A 10,953-nucleotide genomic window follows, 5' to 3' on the forward strand; every position below is an offset into this window, starting at 1 on the left:
TATATATATATAATTATGTAATAATAAAAAAAGCAATGCGAAAATTAAAATTACAAAAGAAGAAGAAGAAGAAGAAGAAGAAGAAGAAGAAGAAGAAGAAGAAGAAGAAGAAGAAGAAGAAGAAGAAGAAGAAGAAGAAGAAGAAGAAGAAGAAGAAGAAGAGGAGGAGACGTTTTCTGTCAGTGACCTAATAACTTTTTGACTGTGATTTCAAGTTGCTCTCTCTAAACTGACAGAAAAATTACGGTGTATTGTCTTCCTGTATCGGTAGAAAAGAGAGAGTAAGAGATAGAGATGGATAGATAGATAGATAGATAGATAGATAGATAGATAGATAGAGAGAGAGGAGAAATGGAGGTGGTGGGAAGGGATTGGCTGGTTTTGTGCGACTAATAATCACTGTCCGTCTCGCTTAGTTTCGTCTGTTGTATTGTTTCAGCCAAGGATGTCGCAGGATCCACTGACAACGAAGAGAGTCTGGACTTGTTATGTTTGCAATCGCGAAATAAGATTTACAAAAGAGAAAGGGAACATTTGCGGTCCATTGATGAGGTGTTTGCGAATCCTGTGTCCAAGATACACTTTTAGCTTCATGCCTATTATTATTATTGGAGCAACAAGATACATACTGACCCGTCTGGACCAAAGTGAGGCCGAACTTGGGGGTCTTGGGGAGAGAAGGCAAATCCTAATTCATACGCTACGAATAATCACAACAACCACAAGACTACGAAAATCTGTTTAGAGGTCGATGAACGCTTTGCTTCACAACCTAATAATTTCAAGAAAAAGAGAAACAGAGAGAGAGAGAGAGAGAGAGAGAGAGAGAGAGAGAGAGAGAGAGAGAGAGAGAGAGAGAGAGAGAGACAGTCAGAGAGATAGAGACAGAGACAGAGAGACAGAGAGATAGAGAGACATAGAAGAAAAGAGAGAGAGACGGAGACAGAGAACGAGAAGGAAAGAGAGAGAGAGAGAGAGAGAGAGAGAGAGAGAGGCAGTCAGGCACCGACAGACCATATTTATGCAACAAGTTTTCTTCGTTTAAACTCTCGGTGGTATTTAAAAACAGTTACATATAATAAATACAGTCGTAGACGCAAAAAGTAGACCTTGGTTTTAAGAAACGAAACTAAAAGAAGCCATAGTACAAAAATATGAACAGGTTCTGGTGAGGATCGAACTCACGACCTTCTGCGTGTAAAGCAGACGTGATAACCACTACACCACAGAACCCTTGACAGCTCAGCCTTCTATTTTTGTATGTTTTAACCCATTTTTAATATTGTTCTCATGCAACATTGATTTTTCAGTCGCCTGTTGACGTGGTGGTATTGATCTGTGGCCACATTGGTTTTTTCGAGTTAAATTTTATGAAAATTGGTAAACTCACCGACAGATATACATCGGTGCATTTCATCGCATTCATTCCTTTTAGGTTCTGGGTTCGATCCTTACTGGGCTGTCGTTATTCTGGTGTAGGCCGATGAAATAAAAGAATTAGTTTGGGTCGTATGACTAAGAAAGGTGTTTTGCTAGTTCATGATTATGGGGTGGGGGTCTTGTACGATGGCCTTGAGTGGAGCAAGGCCTTCTGATTGGAATATGGTGTGAGAAGGTGTGTGCCGATGTATGTTTGCGAATGTATGTGTGTGTGTATGTGCGTGTGTCTGTGTGTGTGTGCGCGCGTATGTGCGTATGTACATATGTATGTGTGTATGTATATGTAAATGTGCGTACCCCAAAGACTGATTTACATCCGTATAAATCTTTAAACTGTTGCAACGTGGTAGAGTCATGATAGCCGTTTAATATACACGTGCACCGTTTATTCAGTTTCACTGATATAGAGCCATTAGTACGTCGGGGTCAATGAAATCGGGTAGCCCCTTTCCTCAATGTTTCAGGCCCTGTACGTACAGTAGAAACAATTATTATTATTATCATTATTAAGTGTGAAAGTGTCTCGTCACACACCACCCAGGAACAAGCAAAAAAACTGAACATACTTATTCGACTTTCGAGAAATCAGGTAAATGAAGTCGAAAATGAATGTAAAATATGAGGTGGTCAGAATAAGAGCGCTTTTGGTCTTAGCTTTTCTCAATTGTAGCTTCTCCGTGGTTATAAAAACGTCAAGACGCAAAAAGAAAGGCAAGTCGAAGGTTCTGGCGAGGATCGAACTCGCGCCCTTCTGCGTGTGAAGCAGACGTGATAACCACTACACCACAGAACCTGTTACAATAACAACTATGATTTTATTGCCTTTAATCTTCAGATAATATATCTGTCATGTTTTATTGGGTGATGGAACTCGTTGTTGTATGGTGATGCTACCGTACTGACACGTGTACAGATGTGTATTCGTCAAACAGTAAATGTATACACTATGCATATGGAGGCGCAATGGCCCAGTGGTTAAGGCAGCGAACTCGCGATCGTAGGATCGCTGTTTCGATTCCCAGACCGGGCGTTGTGAGTGTTTATTTTATCGACCCTTAAAAGGATGAAAGGCAAAGTCGACCTCGGCGGAATTTAAACACAAAACTTTGAAAACGGACGAAATACCTCAAAGCATTTCATCCGGCGTACGAACGATTCTAGGATCTTCCCGCCTTCTCCTGAACGATAATTTCGGCATCCTTTAGAATGGTAACACGTAACTGCGTCTTGAGAAATGGCAAAGAGCGGTTCTTTATGTGGCTTTAATATTCATCCACCCTAAACATTTAACTGCTTGAACTCGCAGCTACCCTAAAACCCTAACTCTCAGAACGGCAAACCATCAGCTACTGAAAAATCTCTGCTACTCCTGTCTTCTCTAAAAATCTGTTACTTCGTCGTAAATAAACAAATTCCCCCAAAATTTTTTCTCCCAATGTCTGGCTTTAAAAGTTTACCTCGTTAGAAAAACAAAACTATACATAAAAACAAAAAAAATAATCATACAACTGGTCTTCTTCTTCATTGGACATTCCTCCTCCCACTACCCGCTCTCGTTTACTACATACACACACACACACACACGCACATACACGTACGCACATACACCCATACACACACGCACATGCACGCACACATACACACACATACACGTACGCATAAACACACATACACACATACATACACACACACATATACACACACACGTACAGACATACATGCATACACACACACGTGCACGCACACATACACGTACGCACATACACGCATACACGCACATACACACACATACACAAACGTACACATATACATGCAGACACACACATACATACATGTACGCACACACACACACACACACACACACACACACACGTACACGCACATACGCATACATACAGATGGACAGGCACGCATCAATTTCCTCTTCTGAACCATTTTCCGTTCAGATCTAATGAAATACAGATGTTGTGTTGATACTTCCTGTTTGGAGCATTGTAACACACACACGCACACACACACACACACACACACACACACACACACACACACACACACACACACACACACACACACACACAAAATGCAAATAGAACGAAGAAAAACCTTACTTTTGTTATTTATTTTGAGTTCTTTCCACAAAAACTGACTCGACTTGGGGTTGCTTTTGGGGAGAGAGAAAAAAAAACGCGGAAAATATAAGAGAAAAACGGGGGGAAAAAAGCAACCAAAAGTAAAAACTATATATTACATATAAAAGAAATATAATAAGACAGCGAGACTATGTCGTGTGTGTGTGTGTGTGTGTTTGTGTTTGTGTCAGTAAGATATCTCGCCTTTCTGCTAATAGTCTTCGTAATTCCTACCAAACTCGGAATTCCATCTCCAAATATTTGTTTTTCCCTAAACAGCTGTGTCATCTTTTAGTTGTTCATAAAAAAGAAAAACCTTAGAAATACAAACTTTGCAGTTTGAATTTTCGCCACTTGGTCAGGAAGTCTGATGGTTGAGAGGGAGGTGGTGGTGGGTGGCGCTGCAATTAAACGTAATGGCTGCGGCGGCAGTGGGGTGGCGGTGGTAGTGGTGATAGTGGTTGCGGTGGAGGCGGTGGTGGCGATGGTTGTGGTTCTTGTGGTGGTTGTGGTTCTTGTGGTGGTAGTGGTAGTGGTTCTTGTGGTGGTGGTGGTAGTGTTTGTGAAGTTGGCGGACATTAACCAATCACGCTTCCTTCTCGAATCTTACAACACCCTAACCCTCCCCTATCTTATCTCCCTTCACCCTGCTCTCCCTTTTCGGTTTATAATTATCTCCCCTTTTGTTGTTCCTTCTTCATAAACCAAGACGTAGTTTCCATGATCACAATGATGGTGACAGCCTCGGTGGTGCCACTGGCGGTAGTAATGTGGAGAATTGACTGTAATGTTGGATGAAATGTGTTCTTGTGGTTATTCACGTCCCTTTGGGTTCCAGTTCTTAATAATAATAATAATAATAATAATAATAACACTGATGCAATAGTAGGTAGTGGTTCTTATGGCTTCTGCTCAATACCACAGATTTGCTTATCAGATGCTTGACCTTAACCAGTTGAGCAAGCATGTCTCTTGGTGGCTGACGATATGTGTATCTCTGATCACGAGCAGGAGTAGCGGGGAGCATCATAGCCATGTGTTGAGAGGAATTCTTTGGGGTTTGAATATTTCAACCCTGAAAACATGGGTGTTTCGTTTATCATCCTTAAACAAAACCTTATTCAGGGACCAATAATATCACAATAATACCAATAATACCAAAAATACCACAACGCCACCTAGAGGACCATCGACACATCATAATAAGTAAATTGAAAGGCACTAAAACTATCTCTGACACCCGTGGGTTCTGTGGTGTAGTGGTTATCACGTCTGCTTTACACGCAGAAGGTCGTGAGTTCGATCCTCACCAGAACCTGTAGTTAATGTTTTTTTCTTGCGTGGAATTTTCCATAGATCTTTTTTTTTTTCATCTTCAAAACCACTATTAAGTTCAGTTAGGATTATGGAATGAATATTGATAAATGCCATAACATCACCCAAATAATCCTAAATTAGTTAAGCTTAAAAATATAAGTAGCGAGCACTGTTTATGAACCCGCCTGGATTAGGGGTTTGTCTCGCAGTCGCGTGGATTTTGTTTGATCCTACAGGGAAACAGTTTGAACTAAATGGTCTCTGCTCCTCCATCGGGTTGACCAAGGGCCCTTCAGAAAAAAAACTGCCAAAAGGAAATAATACATAGGCGCAGGAGTGGCTGTGTGGTAAGTAGCTTGCTTACCAACCACATGGTTCCCTCGGCAAGTGTCTTCTACTATAGCTTCGGGCCGACCAAAGCCTTGTGAGTGGATTTGGTAGACGGAAACTGAAAGAAGCCCGTCGTATACATATATATATATGTGTATGTGTGTGTGTGTGTGTGTGTGTGTGTGTGTGTGTTTATCCTCCCACCATCGCTTGACAACCGATGTTGGCGTGTTCACGTCCCCATAACTTAGCGGTTCGGCAAAAGAACCGATAGAATAAGTACACGGCTTACAAAGAATAAGTCCTGGGGTCGATTTGTTCGACTAAAGGCGGTGCTCCAGCATGGCCGCAGATCAAATGCTGAAGCGAATCAAAATAATTAAAGAACAAAAGAGCGATGAATTAAAAAGAAAAAAACAATAAAAAATCACGTGGTATCAGGGTCACACTTGTATCACGTGCTGTGGTGGTTACACAAAGCATAACCAGCAGTTGTGTCACGTGGTTTCATGGATGCAAAAAATATGGCCACCAATTGTATCACGTGGTCTCGTTGTAACGTAAAATGGTGGTCGCCAGTAGTATTATGAACAGATACATTTTGTTTTGTGATGTTTATCGATCTGCTGTTATTAAATACAATACTGAGTTTCGTTACAACTATGTATGTAGACGTGTCAATGCCACAACATCACCAAACAGCTGACGGTAGTAAAATCAATGAGTTATTGAAACTATTTTAATAATAGCTTAATATAGCCAGTAACTTGACAATTTCAATCAGCGGTTCCGTGGTGTAGTGGTTATCACATCTGCTTTACACGCAGAAGGTCGTGAGTTCGATCCTCGCCGGAACCTGCAGGCTTTTTCTTTTTAAAAAAAAAACATACTTTTAACTTTTTTTTTTAATTTTTTTTATTAAATATCGAAATTTCTGAAACAAAGTTCTATCCTTGTTACCAGAATCCTTGTACATCAGTACGATGGCGATGGTGATGATGGTGGCGGCGGTGTGGTGGTGCTGGTACTGGTGGTGGGAATGGTTGATGTGGGGATTATTGTTTAACCCCAGGTCAATCCTGATTGAGCAAATCCATGATCAAAAGAATTCCAGTTTGATTTTTCTAAATCTTGGACTTTAATCGAACGACCCCATACAGACTGACGCGTTTTGTGTACCTGTGTATAAGTGTGTGTGTGTGTGTGTGTGTGTGTGTGTGTGTGTGAACGCGTTCGTGTATGTATAAAACTGAAGGGTAGAAGGATAAGTGAGGTTGTGACATGCATGCCTTTCTCAATTATTTAACTTGTTTATACCCAGGTCATTCGTCATCGAACAGACCTGCGATTAAAGGCAGTCCAACCGAGGCCATCACGTCTTTTTCTTACGTGCCTGTAGTCTGGGACCGCATTATACAACGTCCGGGGTCGATTTGTTCGACTAAAGGCGGTGCTCCAGCACGGCCACAGTCAAATGACTGAAACAAATAAAAGAAAAAAAAGAAGAATAGAGTAATAAACATAAAAATAAAGCAGAAGGTCGTGAGTTCGATCCTCACCAGAACCTTCGACTTCTTGCATTTTTTTTGATAAAAGTAATATTAGAGACGAAGATCTGTTTTTGTTTTAACACCAGGTCGACCCTGATCGAAATAACCGATGATCAAAGGAATTCCAGTTCCCTTTCTTTAGTGTGTGTGTGTGTGTGTGTGTGTGTGTGTGTGTGTGTAAATTGTATTCGCTTAGAGTTATGTGAAGAAGACAAATTGTGGGCTGTAAAAAGAGACCGTCTACCAACTCATGGGTCCTCCGTTCGGATCCGGCTCTAGTTGTTTCGTTGTGACTCTGATGCAAGATTCTTGACTCGGCATTACCTACAGTTGTCCATAATCCAAGAGAAAGATATCGGTGAATCTGCAGCTTTTCAAAAAAGTCTTTTAAGAATGAAAATCTCACCTGATAATATGAAAATCAATAGGTAAATCTATTTCGTATTACGGAATTTCGCTTTACGGCTAGATTTTCAAGAACGCGTTATTTCAGTAAAGCGAAGAATTTTTGTATATATATATATAAAGTAAAAGTAAGAGGTAATACACACACACAAACACAAACACAATACATACACCCATATATACACATACATATATCATACATACATGCACACACACACGCACGCGCACACGCACACACGCACGGATATCGTTTCCATAACTGTGTACTGTTATCTCAAAGAATGAAACATCTATACAGAGCTTTCAGGTGAAAATTGCAGAGAAAATCGAATATAATCGACAGTCTGTCTACCTTACAAAATATTCAAAATATTTTCAATCAGGTGTGAGGAAAAGGAAACTAGATCTTGTAGCCTGCATGCGTTTCCGTACAGAATTATTAATAAACGAGAGAAAAGTGGTCTGGTCGCTATTCAATGTCAAAGCTAACAAAAAGCGAAGTGGATTTGTAGGGGAGGTCACTCTTTAAAGTTTTTCTGCGGGGTTATTTCCCTTGAAATTATCAGTATAGTTAAATTCAATGAGTGTGTGTGGCTGAGTGCGTGTGCGGAGGTGCTTATGGTTTAGTGATCATAAGTTTGTGGTTTCGATTCCTGGGCGGAGCAATTCATTGTGTTCTTGAACAAATCACTTCATATCACGTTGCACCAGTCCACTCAGCTGGTAAAAATGAGAAAATCTGTGATGGAACGGCGTCCTGTCCAGGTGGGTGAGGGATATATGCGTTTGCTTCCCAACCACATGCTTCCGGGTTCAATTCTATTGTGTGGTACCTTGGGTAAGCGTCTTCTACAATTGCCTCGGGCGACCGAGGTTTTTTGAGTGGATTTTATAGACAGAAACCGAAAGAAGCCTGTCGCACACACACACACACACACACACACTTGTACTAGGCTTACAAAGAATAAGTCCTGGGGCCGATTTCTTCGACTAAAACCCTTCAAGGCGTCGCTCCAGTAACGACTGAAAAAGAAAAAGAGTAAGTAACCTCGTGGATATCATTGGCGATTTTTTCTTCCTCCGTCTTCCCCTTCTTTGGACTTTCCTTTGTTTCCGACGAAGAGCTCCGCTCGAAACGTCAAATTCTCTTTCTTTCCTTTCCCGAGCGTCCAGTAACACAATGTGTATCACGTCCTCACGTTGTTGCTTTTGTTGTTGTTTTTTTTTGTGTTTTTTTCCTTTTTTGAACGTATATATATATATATATATATATATATATATATATATATATACAGAGTGTTCACAAAGTCGCTCCGCAGTAAGTATTTAATGGTTTTCGTGCGATTCTACTACACTGGTCCTTTATTTTCTCCCCAGAAAGAAAAAGATTCTGGCGGTGTTAAATCAGGTGATCTTGGTGGCCAAAGTCCGTTCGAAATAATCCGTTCACTGAAAACCTCTTGAATTAGCGCCATGGTGATGCGCAAGATGAAAGAAAATTCATTGCGGAGAGACTTTTTGAACACCCTGTATGTATGTATGTATGTATGCATGTATGTATAAAGGATAGAACTAAGATATCCTTATACTTGGTGGTGGTCATCCCCAAACATAACAACATCTGTTTCAACACACGTTGTCACGTGAAGAATCTTGCAACAGAAACGATACGACTGAAAGACATTTTAAAATCTTTGAAGCAGAGTTAGACAAGGGGAATAACTCTGGTCTAGCTTATTTCATAAGTTGTTGAGGTCTATGGATTACATTTAAGTTCGGCTCTTAACATGGCTATTTAAAAATAAGTCCGATTAATTGAAATTATCCATGTGATATGTAGACGAATGCTCCCTATTGTACTCTTTATTAATGAGAACATGGAATAAAGTCTGCAACTCAACTCAACATTCCACTCAACATTCCACTCAACGCCCTCACTCAAGACCCTCACTCAACAGCCCCACTCAATACTCCACTCAATAAATCACTCTATTTTCTATCTATCTATCTATCTATATATCTATCTGTCTGTTTGTCTGTCTGTCTCTCTCTATCTATCTATCTCTCTATCTATCTATCTATCTATCTATCTTCCTTTCTTTCTCTCTCTGTCTATCTCTCTCTCTCTCTCTCTCTCTCTCTCTCTCTATCTATCTCTCTATCTATCTATCTATCTATCTATCTATCTATCTACCTTATCTATCTATCTACCTATCTATTTATCTATCTATCGATCGATCGATCTATCTATCCAGTCAACATCTACACACTGATTTTGTTTTCCATCAACATACACAACTGATCACTGATTAAACAAAATCTAACGACAGACAAAAAAAAAATGATTTTATATGGAGTAATGTGTGATACAGAGGGTGGGGAGGGTTCTGTGTGTATGTGTGTGTGTGTGTGAGAGAGAGAGAGAGAGAGAGAGAGAGAGAGAGAGTACGTGTGTGCTCGTATCTAAACACTGTTTCAAACGAGCCAGATTCGATGCTGAAGTGTTTTACAATAAAGAGACGGTGACATTCACGCAACAACAACACAAACAATAAAAAACACAGACAATAACATTCAATACAACAATGGCGACATTTTGTCGACTGAAGCAGAAGTAAATATTTATCGAAGCCAACACACATTTATATTGGCGGCCATATTTGTTTGAGTTGTTTTCTGAATACGATCGAGTCAGAAGGTGATAAACAACCGTCTCACACCCAACCAGACCAGCTGATATCGTTTTATTCACCAGTTTTTTTCTTCACTGTTTTGTCTGTTAAAAGCTAATTCTGCAGACAATGGAAACAATTAACTGGAATCTAAGGCAAGAGGCGTCTTTTATTAGGGTCTTTAGTTGCGTTTTTTTGTTTTGCATTTTTTCTTTGTGTATTTTTTATATTTATTTACAAATAATAGGATTTTTTTGTTTTGTATTTGGTTTAGGTGAAGCAGCCATTTTTACAGAAAGATGTCTACATGTATATATGCAGTGTATGTTATGCTTGTGTGCGTGTGTGTGAGCATGTGTCTATGTGTGTGAGCATGTGTCTATGTGTGTGTTTTCAGAGTTGTGGGAGAGATGCGAAAAGGCATTAATAAACACCCCCCCCACACACACACACACACACACACGCGCGCGCACACTCGAGTATAGAAATTGATATTTGGGATTGTATTTGTCTAAGTGTGTTTAAACAGGTGTTTGTGTGTGTGCGTGTGTATGTTTATCCTGTTATGCGTTTATCTCCCTCCCTCTCTCTCTCCTTTATATGTGTGTGCTTGTGTGTGTGTTTGATTGTATATATATATATATATATATCATCTTGTGTCTCTAGCTCTTTGTTGAAAGCTAGAGAAACAAGAAGATATATGGATATACATACAAATGATGCAAACACATATACATACGTGTGTATATATATGTGTGTGTGTATGTGCGTGTGCGTATGTGTGTGTTAATGTGTGTCTATGTATGTATGTATACATGTATGCATTTGTGTTTAAACAATTACATCGTGATTGAGTCAACAGTTATTCCGCAAATCACTCAGCCACCCGCTCTCGTCCTAAACGCTGTCGTTGAAGAATCAAACAGAATCTATTCCAGAGACAACAGATTGATAGGATTCCCAACAGAATTGGTTGATCATTTTTTAAATTGATCATGATATGAGTTTCAATCAATCTATCAATCAATCAATCAATCTATCTATCTATCTATCTATCTATCTATCTATCTATCTATCTATCTATCTATCTATCTCCATATATATATATAT

The 10,953-nt window shown here is 39.8% G+C and overlaps 4 non-coding genes across 4 annotated transcripts; 2 read left to right on the forward strand and 2 right to left on the reverse strand.

The window, feature by feature from the left end:
* Nucleotides 1-1,160: 1,160 nt before the first annotated feature.
* Trnav-uac (transfer RNA valine (anticodon UAC)) lies at nucleotides 1,161-1,233 on the reverse strand. Its single transcript has one exon. It is a non-coding gene; the product is annotated as a tRNA-Val (tRNA).
* A 927-nt stretch (nucleotides 1,234-2,160) lies between these two features.
* Nucleotides 2,161-2,233, reverse strand: Trnav-cac (transfer RNA valine (anticodon CAC)). The gene has a single exon. It is a non-coding gene; the product is annotated as a tRNA-Val (tRNA).
* A 2,581-nt stretch (nucleotides 2,234-4,814) lies between these two features.
* Nucleotides 4,815-4,887, forward strand: Trnav-uac (transfer RNA valine (anticodon UAC)). Its single transcript has one exon. It is a non-coding gene; the product is annotated as a tRNA-Val (tRNA).
* Nucleotides 4,888-6,001: 1,114 nt separating this feature from the next.
* Nucleotides 6,002-6,074, forward strand: Trnav-uac (transfer RNA valine (anticodon UAC)). The gene has a single exon. It is a non-coding gene; the product is annotated as a tRNA-Val (tRNA).
* Nucleotides 6,075-10,953: the final 4,879 nt, after the last annotated feature.

Source organism: Octopus bimaculoides, chromosome 19 (genome assembly GCF_001194135.2).
Source record: "Octopus bimaculoides isolate UCB-OBI-ISO-001 chromosome 19, ASM119413v2, whole genome shotgun sequence".
Taxonomy (NCBI): Eukaryota; Metazoa; Mollusca; class Cephalopoda; order Octopoda; family Octopodidae; genus Octopus; species Octopus bimaculoides.